Source organism: Amblyomma americanum, chromosome 4 (genome assembly GCF_052857255.1).
Source record: "Amblyomma americanum isolate KBUSLIRL-KWMA chromosome 4, ASM5285725v1, whole genome shotgun sequence".
Lineage (NCBI taxonomy): Eukaryota > Metazoa > Arthropoda > Arachnida > Ixodida > Ixodidae > Amblyomma > Amblyomma americanum.
In genome coordinates, this window is record NC_135500.1 from 164024515 (window position 1) to 164039031 (window position 14517).

Below are 14517 nucleotides of genomic sequence, written 5' to 3' on the forward strand. Positions count from 1 at the left end.
GACTCGTAAGACAAAAGCTCTTTCTGGCTTCGAGGTTTGTACATCCAACAGAATCACTTATGTAAGAATGGACGTACAAGCCCCGCGAAAAGTTTTACTTCAGCGTCGTTATTCTACTCTGACGTCATTCAGGTGTTAAATGTACGCAGCTTATTACTAGCACCTAAATCGAGCCCTTAGCCATGAAGCAAATGTCACACATTGTTGCATACAAGCAGTCGCGTCGCCATTGCAGCCACCGCGGTGGCTCAGTGGTTATAGTGCTCGGCTGCTAATACGAAATATGCGGGTCCGTTCGCGGTGGTCGCATTTCGATGGAGAACAAATTATAGGGGCCCGTTCACTTTGCTATATCAGAGCACGTTAAAGAAAGCCACGTGGTCTAAATTATCAGGAGTCCTCCACTACAGCGTTCCTCACCACCTGAGCGCCTTTGGGAAGTCAAACGACGTAAAACCACTATCGTCATTCTACTGATGCGATTGAATTATAGCTATATGATGGCTTACATTTTAAGTTTCGAATTATTAGGATTTAAGCCAGAGTCATAGGTTAGCGCATTGTCACCATATTGGAGGCTCGCAGCGAAAAACGCATATGCCGTTCCGCGATTATGAAGGAGCCACACATCTTTTTACAGTTTCCCAGCCAAGGCGTGCCATTAAATTTGCCGTCATGCCACAACATCGACTCGACGTTCGACCCCTAGTGCAAGAAAAGAATTCTTCGCTTTTTCGCGGTCTCCAGCGGTTCGTGATTTCGATGTTGGGACTAGTAGTCGCACATCCTACCGTCTACCCATGTTGCATAAAGCTTGCTCGTGGCGACAGGTTTCAAGACTAGCGGGGAGGGGGAAAAGGAGGATAGAAATGACGGTACTGTGCTTCCAGCTTTTAAGATGAGGTGAAAGAAGTGTGTGTCATTGGGAAGAGTCACGCGTGATGCTGGAAGAGGTTCAGCGTGAAGATTATGCTATGTAGCACTGGCAACTTTTCGCCAATATAGTCAATAAATTGATTTTTATAAACACACCAAGAAGCGCGCACCAGTCAGCATGCGCTCCGTAGTAATCACGCTTACATGCCACGCTTCCTACTGTTTTTTTTTTCTTTCAGCCGAAGCTACCCTTCAGCCCCCCCCCCCCCCCCCCTCCCTCGAAACATGCAAACAAAATTGTACGTTTCAGCGCTCGCCAGCGCATTGTTTTTGTCTTTTAGGGGGTCCACTGTTTTAATGAAGTGCCCGTGCGTCTTCTCGATCTCAGTTTTCGGGCTTTAAATATCAAGACATAAAAACTATTCAAAAACATAATCTTTTCTGCTTTATCTTGCACATTGATCTAATTGCTATATTTTCTACCGTGTAGGCAAATTTTGATAGTTTCTATGACAGACTTGCCTGGCAGTCGCCAGTAATGATTTCGTGCTCATTGCTTCGTGGAAAACATCTGAGAGTTCGTGTATTCCTCTCAGCAGTCGCACGGAGCTGTTCTGCGCCCTCTTTACCCATAGCACTGGAAATATACTGACACGTGTCATTTATCTTTATCGGGCGACCACGTTTCGCCGCCTAACAAGTGTTATCGCAAAGCGCGGGACGCGCCTGCATCTATCCTAAGTTTCTGGCAAGTCATCGATGCTTCTATTCGCTGTCTGTTGTAGACGAACCTTATGTTATCCGATTTCATCGCCTGACCCGAATGGTGTAGACTGTTAACATAGACTGGGCCGAGGCACGTGTGATTGCAAAAGAAAGGGACAGCAAGTCACGGCTCTATCTGGAATCACTGATTATTCAGACGACAGCGCATACGCTCAATCGAAATGACGGGAACTTGCCCCCAATCTACGCCAGGTGTCTCGGGTTGCTCATGCGTGGTGTATAAATAAAGGACGAAGCTACGTTATGCCTCATTGTGAACAAGGCTCCCGTGGGGGAGCCGAAACGTCATCCCATCTTTTCTTTTGGTCGGCGCCTTCTTCTTTCGTAATGGTGTAGAACTTTGTGGAAGGCACGCGGGTCCCAATGATTAGTCTGGAACATTCGACGACTGCAATATAACAGCCGACGCGCATGACCCGCGGAGCAGATTTTCGACGATCGCCGACCGTGTTCGCCGCTACCGTTGTGCTGTAAGTGTAGCCACTTTTTGTGGGCACAGGTTCGCCCAATAAAAGTTTGTTTTGGCTTTCACAGTATTCCTACTGTGCTCTTCAACGTCACCACCACGTGACAATATGGAGAACACAGTGCGCTTAGTGAAATAACGACTGTTTCGCAGAAAAATATCTCAACTGAGATCCGATAGTCACTTCAAAGCAAGCGCCCAGAAGCAACACAATAATAAGGGCCGGCATCGCCTGCTCAAAGACTATGCCACCACTCTGATGTGGTGGCCCAAGATCCTACCTGCCGAGCAGCTTCGCTACGCGATCAATGCCGTTGCAGACATGCGTCACTTCCGTTTAGTGTGCCCTTGTTCCTGTGATGGACGCCGAACTTCACTGCGTAACCTAAGAAAATGAGGTGCATTTGGACCACATAGTCTGACTGTACTCCCTGTGGTATCACAAACTGAGACAAACGTCGTAACTAAAGTACTTCTTAACCTTTCAAAGGCAACAGTTTTCTGGGCAACATTTGGATATTCAGTCCAGTATTTCGCAGTAGATTACAAAAAGAGCTATTGGGAATGTTGCTGTGCAGAGGCTAATCCCACCTCCAATTTACCATTGACATCCCCCCCCCCCCCCCCTCGTCAACATTGAAGCAAACAAAACATGTAATGCGACAACAGAGAAAGTGGGATGCACGTGGAACGGTGCAAGGACATTTGCGATAGACGGTGCTTGAATGAAACGCGACGTGTGGCGCAGGAAGTGGAGAGGGGGCGTGAGAAAGAGGAGAGCCATTTGCAGCAGCTTCGCATCGGCACCATCATCTTCTTCGTCAAGTGGCCGATCGCGTCGAGAAAGCGGGAGGCGTTTTTCCCGATGACGTGCCGCGAATGAAACCGATCGGACGAAATTAATAGTTCGAAGCGAGCCACGGCGCGCTGCCCGCAACGATCGCCGCGGACCTGTTTGCGAACTCGGGCCACGTCCCGGTAATTGTCATCGCGGGACACGCCGACAAAGTCGCCGCAGCTGCCACGGCTGGCGGTCAAAGCTGCCCTGTCCAGTATAGTGAGGCCGCGGAATCCGGGCGTCACCATTTGCCTCTACTTTGTTCTTCAGTGCGCAACTTGCTGAGTGCTCTGATTCTCACGTTTCCTTATCATCGCATGTTACCAAGGAAATAAAGAGAGAAAAAACGGCGCAACGATGTTTTGTGGGAGAGAATTTGATCGGCTTGTTTTGTCAATCGATGCGTAGGGAGTTGCTTTTGAATGCACTGAATCGTTTCGCCTTCGGTTCGGCGAAATTATTGAGCGTTTTAACCCCATAAAAAGCACCTTAGAAAGGATAGAAAAACTTTCATGCTGGCTTTTCATCTGCGTATAATGAGTGTAGTCCTCGTTTGAGAGAGTAAAGGCTGAGTTGCAGCGCTGAACTTAAACCATGCACCTTAGTTTGTTTGGTTCCTGCTTTACATAGCCCAGCGCTAAGCGCATATACTTTTTGTCGATGTTCTTTTGCTTCCATGTTTTAACTTTTAAAACAAGCATTACTGCAAGCCTACACTCTTTAATACATCATCTATCCTGATAAGGCAGTCGCATTGCTCGCTTCACTTTTCCGGGTCTTGCTTTTATTTATCATACATGTACAGTCTTTGCCATAAGTATACAGCCCATGGGTCTGCTTCTGAGCCCTGCAGTGCGGCTCCTCTTGCATACTCAGGGACCCTAACCTCAAGAAGGCGAGATGAGCTGAAGTCCTAAATACTCCCAAGCTGAGAGCTCTAGAGTGCGCTTAAGAGCCTCACTACATGGCTTGGAAGCAAACCCCATGGGCTGTATATTTTTGACAAAGACCTGCATGCACGTTTGTGCGCGTGCGTGCATGTAAATGCATGTGTGCGCGTGTGGAGGGACGGATGATTGCTGCGTGATTGCAGTAGATTTTGTGGATTTGGTTATTTTTTCTTTATTGTGGTAAAATTCTTAACAGCAATAAAAATTCAATCCCGTGCTGTATTTCCAGAACGTAGCTAGGCTGCCGTCACCTTTTTTTGTGTGATCCGTAGCTTTCCTGTTCATAACGATAAACACGCAGCCACGTAACTTTTCAAAGCAATGGCAGTTATCTTTGTCCGGCGGTCACGCAAAAAAATACTGCGAGGAGGGGAGGGGGTGGGGAGAATGCATCCAACAGCCCACAGAAAATACATAAATTACAGATTCGTTTATTGTAGAGAAAAAACCAGATTATTGCTCTCTAAGCCAATACCACGACCGTGACGCTTCATTTTATATTCGCATAGCCTCGTCAGGGCATTTTAAGGCAATAAGAAAGCATCGTAATTTTCTCTTCAAAAATGCACCCTAGCCATACAATACCTTCTTCGCTGAAAAAATGTTTCTTCTCCATTTCCAGGTTTTCTGGGTGCTGCCTATGAAACGGCCCCGGCAGCACCATTGCCATGAATTGTGGTGGGACCAAAATGGCTGAATAATTAAAAATAAAAGTTGGATGTGCTGGATAAAATGCATTGTTTGAGTAGTTGGTGCATGGTCATAATATGAAATCTAGCAGTGAAAACAAAAACACAATTGCTACCTAATGTACCTAATGCGTGCTGACTGGTGTTTTTCAGTATGTGTGATGACATGTGTATGCGGGCATCAGGAGTTACTCGCTCACAAAGCCGAGGTGACTCAATGGTTATGGTGCTCGGCTGCGGGTTCGATCCCGGCGCGGCGGTCGCATTTCAATGGGGCCGAAATGCTAGAGGCCCGCGCACTTTGCGAGGACAGTGCACGTTAAAGAACTGCAGGTGGTCAAAATTATCCGAAACCCTCCACTACTGCGTCTCTTATAGCCTAAGTCGCCTTGAGGCTTTAAACACAACAAAACCATAAACAAATTGGTGCAAGCCTTCAAAACACGGCAAGTATTCTTACAACCTACCTTCTCTTGTAAGTTCTAGAGATCTCTGCCAAAAAGTGTTCTCTTGTCACCTTTACATGTAAAAGCATACAAAAGCGCTTAAATGGCCAAACAATGCAACACCAGAAAAGCCATCACTTTTCAGGAAGGATCATCGACCGAAATCTTCCGTGGAGCCCCCATATCTGCTACATGCAAGAGAGACTTGCAAGGACTGTTCACGTTCTCTCCTTTGTCGAAAGAATGTCGGGGAGCGCGTTGGTGCGGTTGATGATCCAGCTGCACAACGCGTTAATCAAGGGATTCCTCCGGTACAGTTTCCTCATACTCCGAAACATAAAGAAAATAAACATCCGAGCTCTGGAAAGCCTTCAATCTCGAGCTCTCCCGACGTGCCGAAATATACCTTCACGGACGAAATTGTAATAATTGTGCAGAACGAACCAATCACTGCCTTCACTGCGGTTTACAGCCTGAGTGCACAATCACCCCCTCCCCCTCCCACACCCTCACCGTTTTCCGATCACAATGCTACGTTTAGTGGTGAGAAATACGAAAGGGACAAAGTCTGAGCATTTACTTATTTATTACTTCATAAGTAGGCTTGACAAGCGGGGCTTTTTTCTGTTTTCTATTTTTTTTTCCTGGCGTGTACTATCCAAAAGTTATTCAGAAATTTGGTGTACTAACCAGAAAATTCGAAATTTGGTGCGAATCGGTTTTTCTCTCGCATATTGTTTCTTGACGGCAATACGATTAATGAGATGAGATGACAGCTGGCTACTGAATGATTTTAATGGCGGACGGCCTGGCGCGAGCACTCCTGCCCGCGCCACTGCACAGTTCTTCTACTTCTTCACAATATTGCTTAAGGCTATCGTTTCTAAAAGTCATTGATGCCCTTCACACCATCCTGCCATACCAGTTTACCGTTTCTCTATGTACTTCTTTTCATTATGAAGGCTGCATAAACCTTGTAGGCTGATTTTCATCCCCGGCATCAGAAGTAATACCGATTTATCACCGACAGCATTTAAAATAGGCCACTATTCAATATTACCGTGTCTACCACGGAGACTGGCTGCATATCATCCTGAACCTCATGAGTACTTTATTATCCATGGTCATCCCCGTAAAGACGACAATATTCAAAGTAAACGCATCTGACCTGACGGATGCACAACTTTCTGCTATTGATGTCGCCATTCAGCGTATGAATTAAGGCCTCTGCAATGGTCTTTTTTCACGGACTCAAAAACAGCCGTCCAAGGCTTACAAGCGGCTCTTATCCATGGATCTCGTTACAACTGCTTGTGGAAATCTGAGAACTGCATCACTCTGTCGTCAATAAAAGACACAATGCCTAGCAATGGCTACCAAGAGACAGCGGTATCGCAGCCAACATTGCGCTCACAAAGCCGCACGAATTGCTAACCACGACGGAGATTGTGTGTCGATCCGTATTTCGAGAGTGGACTCAGCGAATAAGTTCCAATCACTTGGGCGGGAGACTTCGCTCGCCTCATGGAATTCCGGTCAGTTTTAGAATCCACATCTACAATCCCTGAACTCTCACATGAAGCTCAGGCTTAAACCCGGCTTACCACGACGGGAAGAGGCGTTGCTCAGCAGCCTGCGGCTTGGTGTTGTGTTCAATGATCACTACTCTCTTGTCACAGGTATGGCCGATAACCCTGCATTAGCTTTCAGCAGGTGAATGTCCTGCATACATGTCGTGCGCTGTAGCGTCTTGATCCACGCCCGCTCACGGAGAAAATTCTAAGAAAGTGGCTGTGGCGATCGTCGGCTGTTTAGACCTGCCAGGCTCTGCCCTATTTCTTGAGAACGTTGGGCCTGCACGATAGGCCAAATTATTGCCAACCGCTTTACGCTTACCAACTCCTCCCCTCCTCCCCTCCCCCCCCCCCCCCCCCCCCCTTTCAGGTTAAAACACTGGTCTCTGTTGCTGGTTTCTTGAGAAATCGTTACTGACTCGCGAAGAGTTTAAATGGCTAGTATGAAATTATTATCGCGCAATACTATTGGAGCTTCTTGCAAAACCTCAGCATCCCATGCTTTTAGAATATTAAAATCACTGAAATATTTGTCACAAAATGAACATCTATAAAGTGCGATCCGAAACATTAACATTTTCGGTCGCGGACAACGTTTTGCGAGATTCACTGTCTGCGACACAGCAACATAGAGCCCTCGTGTCCTGTCCTTGGCACATCATACTTGTACTTTATCGATTATTTTATACAGGACATTATACTGTTGCCCTTCAGCACTTGTTTTGTATCGATAGCTACATTGCGATGGTCACGTGGTGCGGAGCAGCTGCCGGCGGCGCGGCGCCGTGGCTGATCACGTGGTTTGTCACCTGACCAAGTTCCACTCGGCCAGCTGTAGATATCGCGTCACTCCAGGTATAACCAGAGCTAGACCACCGCGAATTTTTTTCTTTGCTGCTTGCTCTTATGACAAGTCTGAATTATTAATATTGCAAAATATTTTTTTCTGTACCAGTTGGGGCTTTAGCGATTATGACAAGTTAATGATTGCGTTATTGTTAACGAACAGTGTTTCAAAATGTCTTTTTACTGACCCAAGCCCTCAATTTAGCATTGTAGGTAAATAGGATATTCTTCCTTGAATTTACATGTTGCAGCGTATGAAAATCAAAATGTTATTTTGAACGAATGGATTGACGCTTCAGTATTCACTATTAGAAACCAACAATTTGTATTCGATAATTATAGCAACCGCATGCCCCTTAACACGCTTGTGACCAACCATGTTTTTATCTCTGAGTTTAATAATGAACTAACAATGTCCGTTCTACGGAAGGGCCGAAAACACGTTTAAGAGATTCCATGGAAAGCAAGTCATACCAAACAAAGTTCTTATTTGCTGCTAGAGCATCTAGTGTTTAAAATATTTCATCATGTGCGGCCTCTGAATTGATATTAAACTGTTTAAGTGAATCTATAATAAACTATGGAAAGCATGTTGAATCAGTGACAAGTACCTTTAATATCATGCGCCTGCAAAGCTGCTTTTGATTAAACTTTCAGAACGATCTTTTGTTCGCGTCTCTTGCCTCTCTTCGGGGACGGTGTGCGAAGGAGTGGCGGTGTTCACATCGGGCTCTCACCCCCCGTGCTCTGCACCTGCTCGACGCAGTTCGACCATTTCATTCACCTTCGCCCGAGCGCCCTAGTGCTCGCATTTACACTGCGGGGTCTCACTAGCTTTCTTGAAAAAATGCCTCACCCAAAGTTTACTGCAGAGTGAATTTTTTAATGCGTAAGCTGAATGGCGCTGGGAACGTCTCGTGCCCTTTCAACAGTAAGAAAATGTATCTGTTGTATGCTTTAAAAAAGTCCCCAGAAATTGTCTATTTGCAACCCTGTCGGTGCACAAGGGGTCTATGCGCGTTTTTGTGAGGAAGCCTTCTCCGACAGGCGGCATTTTTTTCTGTATTGCATTACGCCAATAGAATACCTTGATGTTTGCTGTTTTCACTTTCGGATGCTTGCAAAACGCTGTCAGAAGTAAGAAGTTTTAGAGTTCCCTTTATTTATAATTCCTTTAGATTGTCCACTTGACGTTATTATGGTTTGGTTTATGGGGGTTTAACGTCCCAAAGCGACTCAGGCTATGAGAGACGCCGTAGTGAAGGGCTCCGGAAATTTCGACCACCTGGGGTTCTTTAACGTGCACTGACATCGCACAGCACACGGGCCTCTAGAATTTCGCCTCCATCGAAATTCAACCGCCGCGGCCGGGATCGAACCCGCGTCTGTCGGGCCGGGAGCCGAGCGCCATAACCACTCAGCCACTGTGGCGGCTCTGACGTTATTATCATTACTTATTAATCATAAGAGCATTTGTTGATGCCAGTGCTATTGTATTTGGCGTTTCACTTTCTGACGCTGGCCTTGGTCTGAAAGAGGTGCCATAGAGCAAACTGCGGATCCGAAATAATTTTTACTATTAATGAGTTTTAGCGCGCATCGGCACTGCTCCGCAGAGTGGCGTTGTTCGTGTTTTGCCGCCATCTAAACGCGGCCACCACACCTACTATTTAATCCCGCAAGTTTGGGCTGTGCAGGAGAATGCTTAGTCACCTTGCCACAGCGCTGGGTGCGCAGTAGATGCTATTTGCGTAAAAAATGGTGAACGGTCTTAAGAAAAGAGACGATTTGAATTATCTGTTTTATGTCCACGGCATAAAAACTTGTTGCATTCTTTCACTGCTATCTTTTGAAAAAAAATGAACGAAACAATTTCAAAGTTGCAGGAGTCGTCTTAAAAAGACATGGAGCCAAAGTGTTTAACAGCATGCAACACTATTCGCTGCTCAGTCGAGTGTCTGATAATCAATGGGAAGTGTACTCTATCGATGCGCATTTCGTGGTCAACTACTATATATCTCTCTACATAACCAACGCAGTAACAGAGCCTTCACGGATAGAAAAAGTAAATAGACACAACAACAAAGGTACGCCTTGCACAATAGGTCACGTACAGTGGAAAATTGCCTCGCAAGCGAAAATAAATCTCCCGTCTCCTTCTATCACAAAACTCGACCGCAGCCGCTGTGAGAAAAAAAACCTTAACAGAAACGGTTTCTTTCTTTTGTTTGGTTAGGAATGCTGCTCCTCTGCAAGCGCTTCACGTCGCATCCAGCGTATCAAATAAATCACGAAGTCGAACGCCTCGGCCCGGCAGGCGCTGGCCCTGTAAACACAATACTAGGAAGAAACAAAGCGAGAAGTACAGGAAGTCGGCCACTGCCTTTCCATGAGTTCTTCGCAGCCCTGGGTTTCGCCACCGGACAAAGTTGAAGAATAGATAAATGGCATAAAAAATGCCACCCTCCCACCCCGCCTTGAGAAAGAAACGCTTCGTAAGGACTCCCTAAGCAGGAAAGACGGCTTGCACTCAGTGAAATAAAAACAAAGATGCCTTCCAGCATCACATTCCTTGCTCCCAGACCGCTGGTTGTATTCTATTCTCGGTCTTCCAAGTTGGCCAAAGTGTGCACCCCCCCCCCCCCCTAAACCTCTTTCTCTCGAATCTCATCTTCTTGAGATAAGTAATTAGCCTGGGTGCCATATAATTTACGTGACCGGAAATAGCTGTTACAGTAATTGTGTGGTTCTTCTAGAATTCGAGCCTAATATATTTTGTTAAGTTCTTAAACTTAAGAAACTTAAAAGTTTATAAACGTGTACATAGTTACTTTCTCTCGAAAACGAATTATTTTCTTATGCAGCTTTTGTTCACAAATGTACACATCACAAGGGCTTCGCTCCCTGTCTATGCGGTGCGGCTTCAAATCATTTGAAAGAAAGATAAAATACTCGTCCTCACTTCTCAGAAATCTCTTCGTTGTCAAAGCAATACTGAAGGCAATGGGCCACGCTATAGCGGAGGGTTCAGCAATAATTTTGACCTACCGGAGTTTTGTAATCCGTATTTAAATCTAAGTATAAGAGAACTCTTACTCTTAGTTTGTGTCTTAATGCATACGCTGTGGCCGGGATTTTGCCTACGGCTTCACTAGCCGGATGGAGTAGCCACTGGCCACTGCAGAGGCGAAGGCATCCGACTGGACACACATGCGTGGTCTAATAAAATTTCTCTCTCTCGCTTTCATGTGTAAATAAAATGAAATAGAGATAACGCGAAACGTGTAAATCAAGAAATTTGAAAGGAAAGCAAAAAATTGCGAAGAAGTTCTGATAGTCGCAGAAGCACAGGCAGGCTATTTCTGGGTTGTCTGTATGCTTAAAGGGCATCTGCGCTACGCGCCACAGAAAGAAAGACGTTGTGCGTGCAAGTGCCGGGTGAGAACAAAACTGGAATATGCACCCTCCATCTGGAGCCATAGCCATGTCCACCTGATAATTCAATACAATCACTGCAAAATCGAAACACTAGACTTTCATTCATTCATGCTGTACATTCACTGACAGTATATCAACCTTAAAAGTATAGTCTGACCTAAAAAACCTTGATTCTCGTTGTCGAGTCTCAAGTATGTGCTTTTCTCATAAGTTTTTCTTTTTTGCTGCTCACTTCGTATTCCGCCGTACATAAGCCTTTCGGCTCGCATTTAACACCGCATTGGACATCTCTTACAAGTTGCCCATATACATGCTCACACTACTTTAGCTGGATCATTCTCCCTCGCTCAGACGTAAACTGTAACGGCCTTCCACATGACGTCACTGCAACCATCTGCTCATCCACATTCATAATTTTATAACATCTATTTTTTACCGACAATTCTTAATACATAAGCTTTGTTCATTCCTGTACCCACCCTTTATGTTATACACTTAAAATGAGAGTGTTGCCTATACTACACTGATGGTGATGTGATGTAATACAATGTGATGTGATGTGAAAGGTCGTCATGTCACGACGTGTGCTGTAATATGATGTGAAATGTGATGTGATGTGATGGGATGGGATTGGATGGAATTGGATGTGATGTGTGATGTGTGATGTGTGATGTGGTGTGATGCGGTGTGATGTAATGTGATGTGTGATGTGAGTTAGCTATTGCTTAGGCATCGGAGAACGAAAAGCTAACGACCGTATTGTGCAAGTACAAAGCCTCGCGCATTCAAGCCGAGGTCTCGAAACTGCACCACGGCTTCTGTTGTTGCTGGCATCAGCATGATGGCAGTGGAAGCGTTTTTTAAACAGTAATTAGTGGCTATTTTACTCAACCATACGCTCGCCATTATAACCTTTCGTTCAAGAAAACGCGTTTGCGCATCTTTTGTTCTGAGAGTGTGATGGCCAATCCTTGTAAAACTGTGCTCAAGTCGCAAAGTGACGGGGTCACTGGCAGCAGGCGTTCACAGTTTAATTCCTTTAACTGAACATCATTTGAGCCAGTCTTAAAAACACCCTAGAGCACTACCAAATTCAGAGACGTTAGGATGGCTTCAGAATGGTCCATCAGGACGATAGCGATAGCTGCTTCGCATCGCAAAGGCACTAGTAAATTCAAAGCAGCAAATTCCAAATACTGCTTACGGGTTCTGCACTCTAGGAAGTAACAAAAGCTCGAATCATTCCAGAAATGCACTTGTATCGTTAACCATCAAAGAGTACTTCCATTTTACACCGCGTCTGCATACCACATGATTTCTGCCTCATGTCCTCAGTCGAAATTCTGCGGTAAACCTCGCAGCGACCCAGCCACACAGTGATCTAAACAAAGGACACCTCAAAGCAGCGCACAAAGCTCGCCGCGGCGACAAAACAGCACGCCATGAAGACAGCACACGTAATTCTAAGATGAGGAGAAAACTAGTATGGCGTCAAAACAGCCGTGTAAGGGAACAGCACAGTTAAAGCACAACATTGTAAAAAAAGAAAATCTCCTCAGCGTTATGATACGAATGTATAAGCAAGTATTAAACGAACAGCTCAGAGAAAAAAGGGCCAGAAGGCGACGCGGGGTTTTTTTTTCTTACACAGAATGCCCCAGTACGTATCAATTGATTTTATGCATCCTGTTTTCAGTGAGTTCATTTATGGCACCATAAGACACTGCGAGAGGTCTGCGCAGGCAGCAAAATCGTGATGAAGCCTTCTTTAAAGTTTTGATACATATGGGACCGAGCGGAAGAGTAAATTAATGAGGCAGTCGTTATTATTTAAGCAAGAGCGAATGCATGCACGCCGGGTAGTCAGTGTACTACCATGGAAAGACCTATTAACCGTTTGAAATATCTGGAGGCAGCCACCGCGTTTACTGCTCATGCTCTGTCTCACCGCTTTTTGTCCCCTTCGCTGCATGCGTCCTCTTCACGTGACTTGCAACGTTATGATCATTCTCCGCTCACTGCGGAAACTGAATTCCCTGCCTGATAGTTAAAAATCGAAATGTATGCAGACAGTAAACACCAGTAAGCTTATTCCCGCTGCTAAAGCAATCCCCATCGTATTCTTGCACTCTCTGATAAACGTTACCCGTTATTACTTTCGCTATACCTTTTTTACATACTAACACAGTACACTTTGCCATTGGAAGTTGAAAAATGTGGCTGTTCTGAAGTTATTTAGGTTCGTGCAATCGTTCCATGATGCTTTGGTACTTTCTCACATGGCTGTTCTGTTTGTGCTCCACTACGCTGTGCTTTTCTCCCCTGACCTCTCTTGACAATAAGTTGTTTTAAACACTTTCTCAGATGCGTGCTGCTTATTCCTTTGCGCTTTTTATGTACCACTTTTTTTGCTTTCATGAGTAGAAGCTTCGCCGCCTTTTTTGTTCTCTTTTGCCGCGTACTCTTCCGACATAGTTGCAACCTTCGCATCCTCTCTAAGCGCAGCCCTAAATGATTAAGATGAGGTCAGAGTCTGTTTCATACAGGCGTATTGGACTGAAGAAGTGCTCGTTGATGATAAGCTATAGAAACAAACTCGGAAGAACGGGCAGTCGGTCGATGGCTCAGTGGTTATGGTGCTCGGCTCCTGACCCGAGAGACGCGGGCTCGATTCCGGCCGCGGTGGTCGCATTTCAATGGAGGCGAAATGCTAAAGGCTCGTGTACTGTGCGATGTCAGGGAACGCTAAGGAACCCCAGGTGGTCGACATTTCCGGAGCTCTCGACTACGGCATCCCTCATAGCCTGAGTCTCTTTGGGACGTTATACGCTAGAAAACCTAAACCTAAGATAGGGCAAATTTTGATCACTTCGTTAGCACCGTCTGTTTCCGCAACAAAACTTCGGGTAAGAATCGACAAAAGTAATTCTGTGAAGAAATTGCAAAAACTTGAAAGAAAACAGTTGCTTGAAATACAAAAGAAAAACCAATAATTAAAACAAGGTTATCAGTATTGTGAAGGTTCTTGCCTGGTTCGCTCCTCTTTCAAAATGCTTTGTTATGATTCGACGAGCTCAGATTATAGTTCTGTAAAGAAGCTAATATAGTGGCATTTGCATGTAGGACGTCCGTAACCCTTCAAAGCATTGTACACCAAGCCTGTCATGTAATCATGTAACAGCGTGCCAGCAGGTGCAGGTGCCACACATGACCGGCACACATGAATTACTGAACCTACTTGTAAAATTGAGCACGATGACACCGGACGAGTGAAAATCTAGGAGAGAGCCAGTCCTTGTCATTTAATATCTCTGTTCCCAGTATAGATGTGAGCTCTAAGCGCTCATATTCTCTTTCACAGAAAATAATTAGTTGAGGAGAACACTTGTTTTCTGAAGTCAGAGGCATAATCATGGACACTGAATGAGGCCATGAAAGAATACTAACGACATCTATTTCTACAGCGAAACAAAAAGAATTACCCGCAAAAAATCGCCCGTTATTGTTATTACATTTCACTATGTAGCTTTTCGTTTTCACTGCACGCAGTAAACACATGGTCCACTTCTAAAATGTAATATTACTTCTTTAGTATAGAACTCCCTCTT